Source organism: Aulostomus chinensis, chromosome 10 (genome assembly GCF_037954235.1).
Source record: "Aulostomus chinensis isolate RoL2024-O1b breed Wild chromosome 10, RoL_Achi_v1.0, whole genome shotgun sequence".
NCBI classification, from domain to species: Eukaryota; Metazoa; Chordata; class Actinopteri; order Syngnathiformes; family Aulostomidae; genus Aulostomus; species Aulostomus chinensis.
Window position 1 is genome coordinate 18,195,046 of NC_141329.1, and position 19,173 is coordinate 18,214,218.

Sequence of the window (19,173 nt, forward strand, 5' to 3'; positions counted from 1 at the left end):
TGGCACATCAAGATCACACGAATGCAGTGTAATACAACAGCACCTTGCTATAAAGTCTCCTTTCCCAGGGATATTGAATTGGTTTTAGAGAAGTACTGGTTTATTTTTATGGTCCTTTTGAAGTTAATAATATGTGGTGCTATATTTGGTTACACATAAAGGTGTGTGTGTGTGTGTGTGTGTGTGTGTGTGTGTGTGTGTGTTCATTATTCGCTTACCGTACATTTGTACTATGGCAAACTTAGTGTGTATTGCTGGGAGCCAAAGAATTTGGAGGACATTTCTTTTGCCCAAAGTATTTATTTCTGTTTGCCAGCTCTGCCTCTGTAGGGAGATAAAAGGATGTGTTTATTTTATAAATATGATCAGGTCATTGCATCAAGAATTGAGACATTTTCACTCCTCATGTGCCTTATACAACACACAAAGCCCTCTTCGGCACCTTTATGAGATGAAGTTGCCTCACAAACAGGGGTAGCATGGCTTGGAGGTAGTGTGGCCGTGTAGCAACCGAAGGGTTGCTGGTTCGATCCCCACTTCCCCTGGTGACCATGTCAAAGTATCCTTGAGCAAGATACTGAACCCCTAATAGCTCCTGATGGCCCTGTGATGGACTGGCAACCCATCAAGGGGGAACCCTGCCTCTTGCCCAATGTCAGCTAGGATAGGCTCCAGTCACCCTGTGACCCTTACAGATAAGTGGTATAGAAAATGGATGGATGGATGGATGGATGCCTCACAAACTCCATCTATCCTCAACTGCTTATCCAAAATTGAATCACTGGGGTAGTAACTCCAGCAGGGGACCCTAAACTTCCCTTTCCATGACGACATTGACCGGCATAAACTGGGTGATCCTGAGACATTCCCAGGCCAGCATGGACATGTAAACATTCCACCTTGTCCTATGTTTTCCCCATGGCCTCCTCCCAGCTGGACATGCCTGGAACACCTCCCTAAAGAAGCGTCCAGTGGCATCCTGACCAGATGCCTTAACTACATTAGCCGTCTCCTCTCAATGCGAAGGAGCAGCAACTCTACTCTGAGTCCCACATGGATGAACAAACTTCTCACTGTATCCCTAAGGGAGACACCAGCCAGCCTTCTGAGGAAAACCATTTCTCCCTCTTGTAATTTCAATCTTGTTATTTCAGTCATATTATGTTTTAATAAAGCTATTTGTTTGTTTAATAAATAATCCCTCTACATTTACATAGTCATAGCTGCATAAAATTAGAACACACAGAAACATTCCAATTTTCAGTCCTGCTCTAAAATTCACTTTATTGATTGTACATATCAGTAATCTTGGAATTTTTTTTCTCAAATCTGTATCTTGCTCAAAAATGCCATATCTGACGCTCTAATCTAAATTGATACAGTCTCCCTCAAAAAATTGTTAAAATTTGCAGATGCAATATATTTACAGCATGAGGCAAAAATCCATCCATTCAAAATCCATCCATCCATTTTCTTCCGCTTATTCCTGTTGAGGGTTGCGGGGGGGGGGGGGCTGAAGCCTATCCCAGCGGCTTTCGGGTGAGAGGCGTGGTTCACCCTGGAAGGATCACCAGTCCATTACAGGGCCAACACATGTAGACAGACATTCATTCACACTCACAGTCACACCTATGGTCAATTTAGAGCAGCGTTTCTCAAAGTGTGTCCTACGTCCAAACATTAGTTTCCCCTCACCTTTCGTTTTGTTCATGGTTCCGCCGCGAAAAAAATTCCGAAGTCCAAACATTAGTTTCCCCTCACCTTTAGCTTTATCTATGGTTCCGCCGCGAAAAAAATTCCGACGTCCAAACATTAGTTCCCCCCCCACCGCGGGGAAAAGGGGAGGGGGGGAGGAACTAATGTTTGGACGTCGGAATTTTTTTCGCGGCGGAACCAAAGCGCGCTTTAAACCTCTTTCATAGCAACTGTTGTCAGGTCTGTTTTTAAAATGGAGAGGTATTTGACAGGGATGAAACACATTTTATGTCATTTTTTCTAGTTCTGAAAAACTAAAGGAATGTTTGTATATTCTAATAGGTTTATAAAGTTAAACATGGCCTATTTGTCAAAAAATTTGGCGTGGGGGGGAATGAAAATCTTTCTTCCTCCAAAGGGGGGAATGACAGAAAAAGTTTGAGAACCACTGATTTAGAGTATCAGCCTCATCCCCTCTTGATGTCTTTGGACTGTGGGAAGAAACTGGAGTACCTGGAGAGAACCCACGCAGGCATGGGGAGAACATGCAGACTCCACACAGGAAGATCCCGTGCCCGAGCCTGTGCTCGTACCCTGAACCTTCTTGTTGTGAGGCAACAGTGCTAACCACTGCACCATTGTGCCACCATAAGGTAAAGAATCAGATGAAACTATAAATTCAAAAGAAGGTGAACAGGAACTTTGATTGGATCTAATTAATTGGTGTGCAGTTAGCAGATATGAATCTTCACCCACCTAACCCCTGGCAGCCAGTCAGATTGCAGTATTTATATAGACCATGGTATGGGAGTTAATTTACAACCTGCTGCATCTCTTTCACACAGTCACCCATCTCACGTGACAATGGTCCTCCTCAACAAATTATGTTTCCCTGCTGGAACTGGTTTACTCATCACTAACCGCATTTGTACAACATCTGCAGTATTTTTCTACAAGAAGGTTGTGCGTGACATTATCTTCGATGTGACAGTTGGCGTACTGTTACAAGACATTCTTTCCATGTCTGTGACCTCTGACAGTGACTCTCAGCAGAGGTCTGTGGGTCACAGTCTTGTAGCGTGCTGCTTTAGTTGTGATATGAATATGTAATTATTTTTATGGGGCCACTATGAAAGTGATGCCAAAGGAACTCTATTTTGAAAGAGACAATTATGAGTAATAATGAGTCTGGGTTAAACACAAGGCCAGGTATCTGCCCTCAGACTCAACCTCCTGGCTTTAATTTAAGACTGAGTCATAAAGTGGATTTGATGTTTACCTGGAATGACCACAACAGTACAGAAACAGTCTTTATTTTCTGCTCCACTTTTGTTACAAGTATACTGCCACTGATGTTGTTATTCTCTGAATTCTCTGGGTTAAGCCATGGCTCGCGCACACACACACACACACACACACACACACACACACATGAATGGACACACATGCAATCATGGTCTGCCAGCACTCCTTGTAATCCCTCAGACAAATTACAACGTCCTCTCCTCCTCCTCGTCCTCCTCCTCCACGTCTCTCCTCCTCCATCTCCCTCGCTCTACTCTCTCCTTCCAGCTACAATTGGATTTGGATAAAGATGGCTTTCCCTTTTCTTCTCTATTCTTCACTGCTTTGGCTAAAGAGGGATCTGCCTGGGGAGATTACACACAAACACACACACAAATACATGCACACTCTCAGACTGCAGCGTGGAGGCATTGCATTTGAGGAAAAAACATCTTCACTAACAACCCCCCCCCCCTCCACTATAGCGACAAGCTCTATAGCCAGAGGTCAAGAACCTCTCTTGACTTTGCTGTCTTTCACTGTTTTGCCTCTTCTTTTCTCCCACACACTTGTCCTCTACTATTTATCTCTTTTGCGCTACTTTTTCTCTTTCCTTGTGTCCTCTTTCATTCAGTCTCCTCCTGCTTCAGATCATTATTGTCGTCAGCGCTCTTGTTCAGGTCAGAGGAGCTGGCCTTAACACAGTGCGATGTTAACTCTCAGCCTCCCCATGGAGCACTCAGAAAGCAGGGGTTGACTTCCTGCTACTCCAGTGTGTGTACCGCTGAACTCATGTAATGGACATTCGTTCTTCATTTGTGTGTGTGTGTGTGTGTGTGTGTGTGTGTGTGTGTGTGTGTGAGTGCTGAAGTTGTCCCACAGCAATGTGATGAAGGAGACTCCATCAGAATGATTGTAACGGATGAAATAACTCAGCTATTTTTTTGCATAGTACATTATGTATAGTATTAGAAATGCAACCACAGGGGCTAATTTGTGCGTGTACACATGTGCGTTGGGATACAAGGAGCTGTTGGTGTGGTGTGACTGAATAATTGAAGGGTGGAGGTAGCAGATGGTCTTTAACCCTGAACCCCAGACAAGACAACAATCAATATTTAAGCAGAGAAGGCATGATACATTCAGCTCCACATAATTCACAGCATACTGTGCTGTGCATAAACTCATTCATACGAGAGACAGCACAGCGCTGTCATTGTGTATGATATATGGAGTGTATTTTTCTGCACATCAGGGGAATTCATAGGTTGTGTGTGCAGCATAGTAGCACCAGTTTGAAATCCCTTGTTTTTTTTGTTTTTGTTTTTATATTCATCTGGCCTGCATGCAAACAAATAAATAAAAGTAGTTTTCTACTGGCCTTGTTTCTATGCAGAAATATGATATAGTGTGTGTGTGTGTGTGTGTGTGAGTGTGTGTGTGTGTGTGTGTGTGTGTGTGTGTGCTGTAGAGAATTCAAGTCATACATTTTGGATTGTAGTGAAGACTGGTAAGATCCACAGTGCCCCCCCCCCCCCCCCCCCCATCTTTCCCTCGCTGGGCCACCAGTAGTGGTAATGGGGAGGGACCTGTCAGCTCACTTAATGCAGCTAATGTTTGCCTGCGCCTGGGGACACAAGCACAGAGACACACACAGTCCTGACACACACAGCGCTCCGCTCTCTCCCTCTGTCACCACTCTGTCACATTCCCTCTCTTCTGTTCCCCCCACCCGCTCTCCCCTCTCTGCATCCTTCAATCTTTTCCAGCCATTTCTCCATAGATGTATCTCTTAGTTTTGTTTTGTTTTTCTGCTTTTTTTTAGTCTCACAGCATTATGCTTTTTGGCTATATCATCATCATCTTCATCACCATCATCATCATCATTCTCAACTGGATATTTATTTAATTTAAAGCTTTTGTTGTACGAAAGAACAAAAGCTTAATTGCGGTCTTATTGAAGAAGATCGTCAGCCTTACATAAATGCTATGATAGATAGTGTCTGGGCACTTAAGTTCTCAGCATATGTGGTTGATTGGTGAATTAATGCATTTGTGATCATCTAATGAGCATTTTCAGCAACAGAAAAGAAGGTTCTGAGATTTGGGATGATTAATATCTGTCCACAATAGTTTTTGAAGAATAATAGTGGTAAATGTCACAGAGGAGCATTAAGGCAGGCTTTTGCTATCGGTCAAATTCATTTTATCAGTTGGCAATAAAATATCAGAATGTAAGCCGCACTTGTCTTTAAAGCCTGTTAAAACTAAATTAAGTATATTCTGGTGGTGCTTTCCTCTAGTATAAACTACAACAAGGAATCCAGACATTTTGTTTGTGTAAGTATCACGACATACACACCCTTGTAAGCGAACATAAACAAATACTTGTCAGTGGAGCACAAGAAGCAGCAACAAGGAAAGGCAGGGAAGCTTAATAAAAACAAATGGCTTATAGAAGCAGAAAACACCTCTGATTTCTTTCTCTCTTTACCCACCGCCCTCCCTACTGCCTCCCTCCATATATTCCCCCCTATGCTCTGTTGCGCTGATGAATATCACCCAAGCAAATCAGAGATGCAGAGGAATCACTTTCCCTCATTTCTCACCCTGCTTTGTCTCTCCTTTTCACTCCCCCTTCCCACCATCTCCTTTTTCTCTTTCTGGGGCTCTCCCCTCTGTCTCTTGTTCACCTGATTTCCCCATCTACCTACCCTTCCTCCCTCCTTTGCATATGTGGATCTCATTCTCTCTCATTACGATGATTTTCAGGTTCAGCTTTAGTTGCTGGCCCATTAAAACCAAGCAGCAGCCGCAGAATCAGCAGCAGCATTTCTACTGCAGGCAGACAGCTAGGCAGCCTCATAAGATGGCCTCTACTCTGCATTATGAACTGAACATATCCTGCATTATATATCAAATATAAAAATGCCCTCATATCTGTGCTGCTAATGCATCCAAATAAAAAAGATGGTGGAATTCTCTCATGTTGGTGCAAACAGACATGCTGAATGACCTTGGCAAATACTACCTCAAGCCAAACTGCCATGTCTCAGTGCCAGCCCTTGATGAGACCTCCCACTCTTCAGGGAGGGATGCATAGGGCCAGACAGAGAGTGGACAGTGAAAAGAGAGGGTGCACGGGTAGTTTCTGTCATAAAACCTAGATTTGGGGGCATGGACAGGGGTCAGGAAATTGTCATATTTTCTGCTGAATGTCTAGCTGTACCAAGCCTGTTGATCCATTGTTGTGATCAGACATAACCAGTCCCACCACAACAAACAGAGGACAAATGTTTAAAAAAAAAAGCCAAAATGAACTGGACACACTGCAAGACAGAAATGAGACAGGCCTGTGCCATTTCATGACCGTGTTTGCGTAGATTTATGGTACAACAGTTTACAGCTGTATGTGTTCCTTGGCTGTCTCTCTCCACCTCCACCCAGGTTTTGTTGCACCTGATTGCCAGATGAAGTGCTGATGATTAGCAGGGTTCCTTCAGAGAGTTTCTGGGTTGGGGAATAAAGGACTGCTCACGTTAGGTGATCCACACCATGCCAAGGCATGTGTGCCCCTCAAAGTCCGGCTGGTTTGACGAGTGTGATCACTTTGTTGTGCTGACACAGCATGTATATGTTTTATGGAGAAATCTGACAGGTCAGTGAGAACATATTTAAATTCCATTGAGATGACACTGTTGACAAAAGAATCTGCCTTAAACCAAGTGGTGAATCCACAGATTTTCATTCCAATTCAGGAACATCATCTGCTCGAAGGGATTGCACCATAAGATAATGTTACAAAGGACCTGAGACCACATTAAAGACTGAGTAACATTTGCCCCTGCCAGCTCTTATTGACAGCTATGCGGTACAGTGTGTGTTAGAGGGTGTCCATCTCAGTAATGATGTGAGTTTGCTCAAACCAGAACAGGCCAAGAGCAATGTGATTGCAGGACAGCTGGGGAGGGGGCGGGAGGGACAATCATCCATCAGAGATGTATAAGGGAACCAGGCTAACGGTCAGTACTTCCATAGATTTTGTTTTGTAATTTTGTATGATGCAAAGGTGTCTTTTGTAGGAATATATTCCATTTGTGGAGTGTTGTTCACCTTAGGTTCATGTAAAGGTGGGGCACATGGGGGTTGCTCATCTGGGTTAGAACATCCATGAGGAAGTTTTGAAGCATATCTGCTTTTAAGTAGTGGTCATTTTTTGCTACACTGCTGTGTTTATACCACACACACACACACACACACACACACACACACAAAAACATAAAGACCTGATTGTTGATAAAAAATTAGCATATGCAACTGATACATAATGGTAGAAAGGCATACTAGCCTCTTTGGGGCTGTATTTGTGTCATTATTCCCTGATTTTGATTAAGAGAAAGCATTACATTACATGGTCACAGCTCAGATTAGTGAGTGTGTAAATTTGTCGAAGGGCGCAAGATTTAGATTCTGAGGACACAACAGGTTTGGGGGACAGACAGTGCAGTGGAGGTCGTCAGATTTAAATGGTCATGTGGAATGATCTCTGATTGACTCATAACCTGAAAACACAATACATTTGGCTGTCAACGCAGATGTAGCTTAACTTTTTTACATGAAATTTCAAATGGGTTATTCTGCAATCTGTCTTATTTTGTTCCAATTTAGTAGATGCTGAGTGCATTCTTGTTGTGGCACTGCATCTGTTCTGACTAATTTGATTTAAAGGACATACTGTAGTCGGGGCTCTGATCTGATTAGAGGTCACTGTTTTTAGAAATGCAACAAGAATTTAATGACATTTCTACAGTCTGATCTGTAATGGCTTGATTCCCAAATACATCTCTACAAGGTTTCTGCTGGATTTTTGGTAAATTCTTGGAATAAGCAGTCATTTCCTATAAAGAACTATTATTATAAGATGAAGAGACAAATTCTCTGCCATGTCCAGCCCCACCTCTGTCTGTCCGTTTTTCTTACATGATCTTAAATTTACTCAAGGTTGCATTTATTGCACTTTAACAGTCTGTTGCTTCCCTCGTCTTGATTCATGGGATTTCTGAACCAATCCAGTTCTAAAATAAATGGCTAAGTGATGGGTCTATCATGACAGAGATTGGAGCGTTATAGTACATTGATTATGACAAATCTGTTACTCTCACTATCCCCCACAACCGATAGGCCTGAGCAGGTTAAGCTTCTGCTGCCTGAGACATGATATGACTTGCTGCTCTCTTTTTCCTCTCCTGTCTCTCTTTCCTTTTGGGCAGTTGTATATGGAGGGAGGATAATAGCAGTGCTACAGCATCCATTATACACACCTCCAACCTGTATTTCCATCATTTCTAATTGCCCATCCTAACACTGACAGCGCCCTCAGCCTTTTTTCATTCCTTAGCAACTTTGATTTATCCCCCCACACACACACACACACGCACACACACACCTTTCATCCCCACACTTACTATCTTTATTATGACTATTGCTATTGTAAAGGCCAGTACTAAATTATGCGGTCTGTAGCTGTAATGGTAAATGTGATGTCCTAGTTACATTTAACGGTGACAAAAACCAAGGAAGTGAATGTGATGTGGTTGTGTATTGAATTGTTTCCCTTTAGTTGCTCTATTTGTCATGTTAAACATCTTTTATCTTCAAGAGTCACATATCACTCAAACATGCCATGGGATGCTGGATCAGCTGACAAGACCACAAAGCACGCCTGACTAGCCAACCTCTGTTTGTATGCATGTACAAGTGTACATGCAATAGGGAGTTTGTGCTTGACTGCAGGTGCAATCCTACATATGCTGGGTGTGGTATGTTTGTGGGACAAGGAGACAAAAGAATTCCCAGGCACAGGATTGTAAGACATTCCTCTTTACGCTACTCAACAACCCTGGAATCTTCTTCTTCTTTTTCTTCGTCTTCCAAATTCCTCCCTTCCTCTCTGTTTGCCTCTTCTATGTCCCCTCCCCCTTGCTCTGGCAGTGACATTGGGCTAAAGTGGGACAGAGTGTAGGGGGGCAGTGAGGCAGAAGAGACAGAGACACAGTCAGGCAGGGAGGGAGGGTGAGCCGCTGTTATGCAGGGGTGCTCCCCTCCTCTTCCAAGCACGTACCTCAGGCGCTCCTGGCCCCTCAGGCCTCCCCACAACGTCTGGGGAGCTGCTTTTAGCATGTCACCACTACTCCAACTCCAATCTGCAACATCTGTGTCTGCAGCTCTTTTGCCTCCCATCATCCCTCATTTCATTCTCCTACCTTGACTCCTCCTCTGTCTCCTCCTCTTCATCCTCTTTTGGGTCTCTGTCGCCAAGATGCCCAGCAACAGTGGTGAATGATGCATCATCACGGTGGCGCAGGCGAACGAGGGGAGCCAGGGAAGGAATGCATAGGAGAATGGCAAACCCTCTCCCAACCCCCCTTGTCCGCCTGCCATGCAAGGTGCAGTCATCCACACATAGGCCATGCTCCATGGTGACCTCCTGCTCCCTGAGATTCAGTATGTGTCACTGTGGAGCTGCTTACATGCTGTGGCACTGTAGCAGTCAGACTGAGGACAACATGCCTTTACACAGAGCAAGGTTTTATTGATTAGTATGGGAGTTTATTACAAATGTGCTGGCATCCTTCTCATACGCACAGCTACTCCTACATACTACCAGTGTTTCAGAACTGTGTGCATACAGTGCAGTGGCTTAATTTTACCGAAATAGACAGTAGAGTCATTTACAAAAGCTGAAAGTCAAAGTGCTGCTGCCAGAAAATCCATGAACACTCTTCATTCTCTGTACTGTGTCTTCTTCATAATGGATGACATAATCACAAAAAAGAACAGACCTGTCTGGGATATTATACCATTCACAAAATGTTGTTTTTGTGTTCTCCACAGCTGAAATAAGGCCATGCTTTAGTAGATTTGGCCCTGTGTGTTTGCATTGTGTTTATAATGCATTAGATATGTCCTGTTAGCCTTCTCATGACTGCTGAGCATGTCTTTATCTATTATCTATGAGACTAAATAATTAACGACAAGAGCGACCCAATGCACCACATGTTGACAAGTGACCAAATAGAGAATTGTTTTTTTTGTTTTTTTGGTTTGTGTGTTGTGTGCGCTGCAATATACCACACAGGATTTTAACAGGATAGAAGACAATGCGGAGACAATCTTCAGAGTTTTCCTCTCTTCTCACAAAAAATAGTCTCAACCATTTCTCTTCATCTCTCCATCCAGACATCCACCCTTGCCTTCATTTTGCTTCTTGAATATTTATGGACATTCCAATTAAGGTCAGTTAAGTGTGGAAGAGACCTTTAACCATTACCGACGGAAAGACTGGGATGAAGAAAAGCAGGGGTGGGCTGATGATCAAAACAGACAGATTATCCGATTTTTCATTCTTTCTTATTTCTTTTGGTTTGGGATGAGTGCATTTTTCCATTTCCTTTATTTGTTTTTTCTTCTTCCTCTCTTTTTCGTTCTCTCGTCTCTAGCTTGAGTTGTTCAGAGAGGGTGAGGAGTGTGTGGGTGTATGGGGTGTCACCTTTTAACAACAGATATAGAAAGAGAAGTAGAGAGACAGCACCAGCAACAGAAGCTGAAAACACAGAAACCACAGAAGCAGCAAAAGAGGGGAAGGTGGTGATGATGTTGGGTGTATGCAGCTGGCATTTGACGATGAAGCATGCTTTTTTAATGAGGGCATTAGGCCCCTGCATACCTGTCCTGAAACTGAACCTGAAAACAGATGACGGGGGGGAGAGGAGAATGAGAAGGTCAAGGGTTGGGGCTGCAAAAGCAGAGCACTTGTCGAGAGATAAGGACAGACTGTTTTCCTCTTCAATTATTCTTCCTTTGTATGCCCACTCAGAGAGGGACTGAAACTTGCACAACTCTTCTTTATTAACCTTCTTCTGTTTTTTTGACATAACCTCTTCCCAGTTCTTATGTAAGCTTTTTGTCTCTGATTTAGTAAAAAAAAAAAAAGTGGCGCTAGTACGTCGTCTTTGTGGCTCTTTTCTATGTCAGGCTTGTTCTCGTAGCACTTATCCATTATAGACTACTTTGAATGTGAATAGAGAGGAGACAGGAGCAAGCATCATTCATTTCATAGTAGATAGGGACAGAGCCTTTTGTCACTAGGTGTAGATTTCCCTTTGTCAAACACATGCCAATTCTTCACACCCAACACTGGAGAGGAAAATAGAAAAATGATAGCGGCAAAGGGAAAGATGAAGGGAGAGGGGAGGCTGCGTGGGGGAGGAGGAGGAGGGGACTGGTATTGATTTGACACTCGGGGAATCATCACAGCTCTGTTCATTTTCATTCATCTGCCCTTGTAATGGGGTGTTAATATGGCAGGTAGGGGGAGAGGGCGGATGGGGGATTTAGGAGGATGAGAGCATTTTATTAGAATCCAATCTTTATTATCTTTCACCCCTTCCAACCTCTCAACCCTCACACATGCATTTGCCTGTGTGTGTTTTGTGTGTGTGTGTGTTTGTGTGCGCACTCACTGTATGCTTTAAATACACACACGACACGTGTGCTACTAAGTGTAAATAAAGGTGATGAAGGTGTTAATTACACATTGGGTCTGAATGGACTCTATGTACAAGTTCTGTTTGTGTGTGTGTGTGTGTGTGTGTGTGTGTGTGTGTGTGTGTGTGTTTAAGAGAGAGAGAGAGATGCAAGAAGTGTTGTTAAATATGAGCATCTCAAATGAAATAGCTTTTACTAGACCTTCCCAGTGCCTCCTTGAAATCAGCCATAATGGGCCCTTGGTAATTATCAAATAAATTAGCCAGTAGAAGGAGTTGAGGAAGGAGGAGGAGGAGAAGAAGGAGGAGAAGGGAGAGATCAGGCCTGACTCTTTTCATTCATTTTCACTCTGGAAAAAAAAAATGCTTACCTGTTCATTATTTTTGAAAGAGCAAATGCTTCATGTTCTGCTTTTTCCAGTCTTACATTCTGGCCTTATCAATTTTTTGAGCAAACCAGTACTGGTTTTATGATCATACTCATCATCTATTATGGTGCATTTCTCTCGACAACAGCGTTTATCAGCTAAGTCAGAGCTGATAAGTTATGAGTAGCAAGGTCACGTGAGAACAGCAAACGGCTGTCAGGATTCCTCACCACACTTAATTGCACCCCACAATAAGAAATTTCACCATAACTTTCTGCCTGCCACCATAGTTCTGGACAGAATGGCGGGTTAACCTAATAATTTAGAGCAAGTGAGCTAGCAGAGGGTTGTAGCTATATTAGCAGGGAAAAGTTTATAGGGATGAGTCATAATTTTTGAAAATTCATCAAGTATTTTGAAAAAAAACATTCACCATTTCAACATAAAAGTAAATCAATTCAATATAAAATATTTGTTCACCCTTGTGATTGTGATTTCCTAGTTGTGGTTTTCATTGACTCTTGATGGAACTGGAAAAGGATTTGACACTTGTGACACCTGGGGCAAAAAAGAATGCCTCATCAAAATCATCAGGGCAGTGGACAGGGGGAAATTTGTAAATTGTAATTGCCTAAATCACTTATTCCTTGTAATATGTCCTATATTTCCACCAAATTTAATGAAAATTCCATGCATCAGTTTTGTTTTAGAATTAAGTCCTGCAAACAAACAAACCAAAAAAAAACACATGAAGGCACATTATCTCCTTGATGGAGGTAAAACTGTTGCTAAGATGTAAGGGGTTTTGACAGAATGACAATGTCTGTGCCTTTTTAATTCTGACAGAAAAAAACAACAACATTTTTTTTCAGGAAACCCAAACCATGGGCCTATGCACATATTTAATTCAAGTTCTGTAGTTCTACCCGGACAGTTGATACCAAGTACAAACAAGGGAATGTTTTTTTCTTTTTTTTTTAATTGCTTGTTATATGAGACCAGGCCTATGAAAGACCTGGTGGCACACATCTTAGCTGGATGGTCATTTTGCATCAAAACAAAGTTTTCGCATGTGTTTCATTGAATGAGCTGTATGAATTGCTGCTTCTGTCCTTAATTGATTGCATTTTTATACTGATATTTGATGAATTTTTTGGATTACCTTGTAATTTCTTGGATTTTCTTTATACCATTTTTACACTCTGCATTTGTAACACCATGTTTTCCTCCCAACAAGACATCCACAAAGTTTACCATTCTTTTATACTGTTTGTTTTGGTGTTGGTAGTGAAAAATTATTTTTTCCCCACTGAAGTGACACATTATTGTTTTAGTGCTTCACCGCAGTATTCACTGTAGCTACCATTATGGTGTACTTGTTCCTAAATATTCTACCAAGGGACCAAAGTATTTCCTCTATTGTTTTGTGTGCAGTCACAAAGCCACCACAACCGGTGATCTTGATGCTACTGTAATGTAGCTGTCCATGGTTCTGAATGTCTCCACAACTTCTTATTTTTTGTATTTTTTTTCCCACAGATTTTGGTACTTCATCCCATATATTCAGAAAGAATGGAACCAAATCAAATCCAGATTTATTAGTTATCTTAAAATCTCTACAGTGTGCTCACTAGGAGATGAGACTACTGTAGGATTAGGGGATTAGCCTTCAAAAGGTCAGTGGCCTTTGGAAATGAAGAGGAACAAAAAAGAAAAAAAAAAGATACAAAACACTGTTTCCATTGAACCATTCACATTTAAGCATGGGTCAATGGATGCTTTTAAGAAGGAGGTAGATTTCTCTAAAATCTTAATCTTAAGCAGTCTTCATATCTGCCAAAATAACATTGAACTACAAAAAAATTCTTTGCAATTCTGAAGCTGCAGCAGCTACAGCTATGGTGAATCTTGAGTTTTTAATACTAACAGGCATTAACACACAGTCACTTATTCATTGCGTCTATCATTTGTGAACAGACACTTGTGCACAATGGTTTAAGGTTTAAGGTTTCTTTATTGTCGTTGAACATTTCTGTGCAATGAAATTTTGTTGGACACAGTCTGTCACACAGCAGCATAAACAGATAAATAAGAAAATAACAGAAAGTAAATAACAGGATAGAATAGAATAAAGGATAGTGCAGTGAGTCCAGTGATATTGTAGGTTTGTGAATTGAATGTCCAGCACAAGTAAAGTGCAGGATGGAAGGTGCAACAACGGTCCAGTTCAGGCTGTCATCAGAGCTTTCACAGCCCTGGGGAAGAAGCTGTTTCTCAGTCTTTCTGTCCATGCCCTCATGACCCTGAGCCTGCCAGAGGGAAGGGGGTCAAAAAGACCTTGTCCAGGGTGTGTCCAGTCAGACCTGATTTTTCCAGCTCTGTTTTCCAAACGAGCGGAGTAGATCTGATGCAGGGGTGTGAGAGGGGTGCCGATGATTTTTTGGGCAGTCTTGATGATCAGCTGCAGGTCTTTCCTCTTCTCTGTGGTGCAGCTGGAAAACCACACAGTGTATCCATAGCTCAGGACACTCTCTATGGTGCAGGTCATTGTTCTGACATAATGCCTCGCATTTGACATGGTCTCTCATATTCATATCCCTACAGCAAATTAAGACTGAGAGTTAAAGGCTGGTAAAATCAGTGTTTTAATGATAAGCTGATGCATGTAGGAAGCATGAAAGAAAATTATAGGAGAGAAGAAAAGCAGAAATGAAAAGTGAAATCAAAAGGAGAATAAATAAGGATGTGTAGGAGTTCACCACTGTCTGCTCGCTGTTGCACCAGCCTGTCTTGAGGAAGTTCCGCACCAAAACACACACATTCTGACAATTTGTTTCGTGCAAATATGGATTGTGAGACTTGTGGGTGTAGGAATGTGTAGATGGTGAGAATCAGGAGACAGACTGTGAGTGTATGTGTGAGTGTATACATCTGTGTGTATTTTTGAGCAGTCCATTTGATCAGCTACTGCCCCGACAAGCTGGTTGTTCACGTTAGCCCTTTGTCAATCCTTGACCCAACAATCACGAGTGTGCTCTGCATCTGTTTTTTTCTTGAAATGCAGAGATGGAAAAATGAAATGATATGATACATGGAGAGACATGGTGAGCTCCTCTGTGGCCTTTAGTCCTGGCTTGTGAATCAATTACGAATCCATTCAGCAGTTCCTCTGCTCTCCTCTGATCTCCATCTCCATCATTTAAATAGCTGATTTCATTTTTACCCTTAATGAAGGGTCCTCTGTTGCACACACAGCTTGCACACATTCATGCAAAACACACACTAAACTCACACTTGCATATGTAGCTGTTACCACCGCCGCAGCGCCCCCTACCCAGCTGCTGTCACGTGAGACCACGGGCCCTAGCAACAGCGAGCGAGAAAAAAGCGAACAAAAAAAAGAAAGATCCTGGTGAGAGCGGGGAAGAGGGAAATGGTTAAAGAGAGGAAGAGAGAGAGAAAGAGATGGGAAGAAGGGTGGGAGGGAGAGCTTTAGAGCATTAATAAGTGATGAGTCCAACAGTGTGAATTGCAGTTAGTTAGCATAGCTGCAGCACTGCCTTCATTTGCATGGCAGCACCAAGAACAACCTCTTTACCTACGCCATTTCCTCTCTTTCTCTTTCTGTCTGTTAATCTGTCTGTTTTCACTCACTCTTTCATCTATTCCTGTGTTTCTTTTCACCTCTGACTAGTTAACATCTTAAAATATGTACATCTTGTCTAATTTTTCCTTTCGTTTTTTATCTTTTTATTTTATATTGCAATTCGTCCTTTAACATGAACATTTTATTTTCCCATAGTTCATTATCTCTCATGTTCTTTGTCTCTCTACTTTCTAATTGTTTAAAAAAATAGCAGCAATATACTGGGTTATATATAGCTGCACTTTTCTTACACCTTCATCCTCCTCCTCTTGCTCCATATCCCCTCTCCTTGCAGTCTCTCCCCCACATATCTCAAAAAAGAGGGGTGTTCTATCTCTCTGGGGGAATTTTGGGGAAGACAAGTGCTGCTCCAGGGCTTCCTTATCCTTTTTCTTCATTCTCTCTCTCTCTCTCTCTCTCTCTCTCTCTCTCTCTCTCTCTCTCTCTCTCTCGCTGTCTTTCTGTCTCGTTATTTGCATGTGTATGTCTGTCTGTGAGATTTCTGGCATACGTGCACACACATGCATCCGGCAGCGGATTCACTCTGCACTTGGCTTGACTTTCTGCCTCAGGCTGATCAGCTGAACTGATTCCATTACTTACAGACCTCCCTGAAAGAGAAGGGAAAAGGGAGAACAGACTCGAAGGGGGAAAAAGCGGTGATAAAAAATAGGTAGAGGGCAGAGGGGAGACTGGAGGAGGAGAGAAAGAGGATTGGAGAAAAGATGCCATGCTAATAGAAAAAAGACAGAAAAGAAGGGGTCAGGCAGTACAGAAGAAGTGAGGGGATTTTGTGCCTCCCTTGGGTGTGGGATAGACCTCAAAAAGCTCATCGTGCCTCCCACAGCAAGAAAAAAAACTGACACAGATGCACAACATACACTACAACAACAACAAACTCCTGGAGGCGTAGGCAGACTAGACGAGAATTGATCCCATCTCCCAGAAGGAAAGGCTTGCAAGGAGAGAGAGAGAGAGAGAGACAGAGGGAGAGAGAGAGAGGCAGCTGGAGACAAAGATGTAGAGGTATTGTTTTTACCCATGTGTGGTTCTCAGGCCTTCAGGCCCACCATCCCTCTCACTCCCTCCACTGTCACTCCCAATGGCGTGTTTCTATTTATCTCCCTATCTTTCTCTACATCAATCTCCATCTGCTGTCCTCCTTTCTGTAGGGTCACTTCCTCTCCTCCACTGCCTCAGAGGAAGTGACCAGAAATGAAATATCAGGGAAGGAAAAGAGGATAAAGGAAGTTGGGATTAGTGGGAAACTGAAGCATTCCAGCGAAGGAACAATAATCCAGTTTTATCAATGAATATTTTTGCTAATCTGGTTTAGGCCTGAATTGAGTAATTGATTAGTTGAAAAGAAAATGTATGAATAATTTCAGTGGATTATCAATTAATCCTTTTGTACCATGAAAGAAATGATGTTAAATCCCTTGACATGTACGAGATCTTTTTCATGCTTTCATGTCTTTCAAAGGTTTTCATTGAAATGTCTCTCAGTAAATAGAATAAAATATTATACGGTTATACAAGAACCATGTCAGAGTGTATTGATATCAAATTAAAAAAGTAAAATCAGGTTTTCCTTTAAATTTAGAGCTATTTGTATTTTCAATTATGGTACTGAGCTTCTCATAATGCTTTAAAACATGCAAGTTGAACCCTTTGAAGAAATTGAAATTGACTCTTAATGTATTTCCAACATTTTGCAGAAAAAAAACATTTTAAGTTCTGCTAAAATGAAAAATGCAATTTTAACCGTTTTAGTTCTAATCCCTGACCTCATTGTTTACCTATTCAACAGTATATGCCAAAAAAGGACCCTATATATATATATATTTTTTATTGTTGTGCCTAAATTCAATCAGCTTTTCCTTCTGTAAAGCAAAATTGGTTATGTGTTTATGGCACATGTGTTGTGTACAACAACTGTGGGCCTTATTTATCGATCTATGGCAAAAGTTAGTTGGCAGATGGTGCTACGTGTGGGCCATGCATTTGGGGCTTGTTGGGCTTCCTTTTAGTACTTATGGGGTGTAAAATCAGAGCACAAACCATGGTGCACTGCACAGAGTCAGTCACTATATGCCTAATTATTCATAAGTGTGATGTAGGCAGTGTGATTTGGTGCAGTGGTTAGTGGTTGCCTCACAGCAAGGAGGTTCCGGGTTCGAGCCCGGGTTCAAGCACAGAATCTTTCTGTGTGGAGTCTGCGTGTTCTCCCTGTGCCTGCGTGGGTTCTCTCTGGTACTCCAGCTTCCTCCCACAATCCAAAGACATGCAAATGGGAACGAGGCTGATTGATACTCTAAATTGACCGTAGGTGTGAATGTGAGTGTGAATGGTTGTCTGTCTCCATGTGTTGGCCCTGTGATGGACTGGCGACCCGTCCAGGGTGAACCCTGCCTCTCACCCGAAGGCTGCTGGGATAGGCTCCAGCCCCCCTGCGACCCTAAACAGGATAAGTGGTAGAAAATGGTGGATGGATGGATGGATGGATTGTGATTCGGGCATGATCAGTCAAAACAAACAGAGTGCCTCGTGTCATGCGCTTTAAAGCCCATTGCAGCCAGTGTTTCCAGATTTTCAGCATTCATTGAACCATATTGCAATGCAGCGCATCTGCTCATCTGATTGATTCGCCCTTTAAATAGCACTTCGCACATAACACAGTAGACCAAAGACCAGCCTCTTCTTGGTCTATAGCGCAAACATTTTCTGGTGTCCCAAACAAGCAATGTACCCTGTTGATGCCAGACCACACTTCATGGTGCTGGTGGAGTGCAAGTTTATTTGCTAGTCAAAGGGCAGAGGTACTTGGTGTGAAAACATTGTATGTGCAGGGCTGAAACTAGCAATAATCCTTGCTCTTGACTGATTGACAGCTTGCTCCATGCTTTGAATAGGACCCTGAATGTGAACCCTGCAACTTTTGCAAGGGAGGTTCTTGAAGTACAGGGGAATGAGGTTTAGACACTGCACGGAACTTACCACTGGCTACTGTTACACCCAAAATGTTAACGCAAATGTTAATGCTGGTTTGTATTTGGCTATTTGCCACCCCAAACACTGTTTTGTTGTTGTTGTTTTTTCGTTTTTTCGTTTTTTAAAATAGGATGGTTACAGGTGTGGCTCAATTCTATTCATGTTGAGGAAAGCTGGATGTGTGAGAGCTCTAGATTATATACAAGGTATTTTACAGAGGACAGCTTCAGCACACAGGCTACTAAAAGAGCAGGGTTGACCTGGTCACTCTGTCTATGAGGGATACTGCTGACCCATCAGTGTATCACCTGAATCTGAATACACCAGATGAAGCAGTTCTGGATCTAGAGACACCCTCTTCTCAGCCTTCCAGTCAATGTCATTTCCCTCCATTCTGAGCTGTTTCACTTGGAAATATGTTATGATAGAGTAGCAATTGCAGACATTACCAAAAGGCTGTTTTATTTTGACTTTAACTGATTATTTCCCAAAAAAAGAAAGACAAAGAAAATCATCTGCATGGAGCAAAGTTGCCACACTGTGAATAAGCAGAAAAAAATAAAGAGTGACATGTTAAGGAGAGAGAGACAACTTGGGAGGAATGATAGAATACATCATACATTCCTCTAAAGCCAGTGACAAG

At 42.3% G+C, this 19,173-nt stretch overlaps 1 protein-coding gene and 1 long non-coding RNA gene across 4 annotated transcripts in view; one reads left to right on the plus strand and one right to left on the minus strand.

The window, feature by feature from the left end:
- Window positions 1–1,779, minus strand: part of LOC147254576 (uncharacterized) — a 30,285-nt gene extending 28,506 nt beyond the window's left edge. The window contains exons 1-2 of the long non-coding RNA XR_015118176.1: window positions 1,696–1,779; window positions 219–324 (exon numbers count right to left, since the gene is read on the minus strand). This is a non-coding gene — a long non-coding RNA (uncharacterized LOC147254576). The remainder of the gene's footprint in view (window positions 1–218; window positions 325–1,695) is intronic.
- The window catches only part of dscaml1 (Down syndrome cell adhesion molecule like 1), a 103,007-nt gene that overhangs the window by 45,970 nt on the left and 37,864 nt on the right, over window positions 1–19,173 (plus strand). Inside the window, exon 1 of one of the 3 annotated variants that reach the window (XM_086216228.1) lies at window positions 2,115–2,348. The exons of the other annotated variants lie outside the window; for them this stretch is intronic. The gene's annotated coding sequence lies outside the window, so the exon portion shown is untranslated. Of the gene's footprint in view, window positions 1–2,114; window positions 2,349–19,173 lie in introns of those variants that run through there. 3 annotated transcript variants of the gene reach the window in all.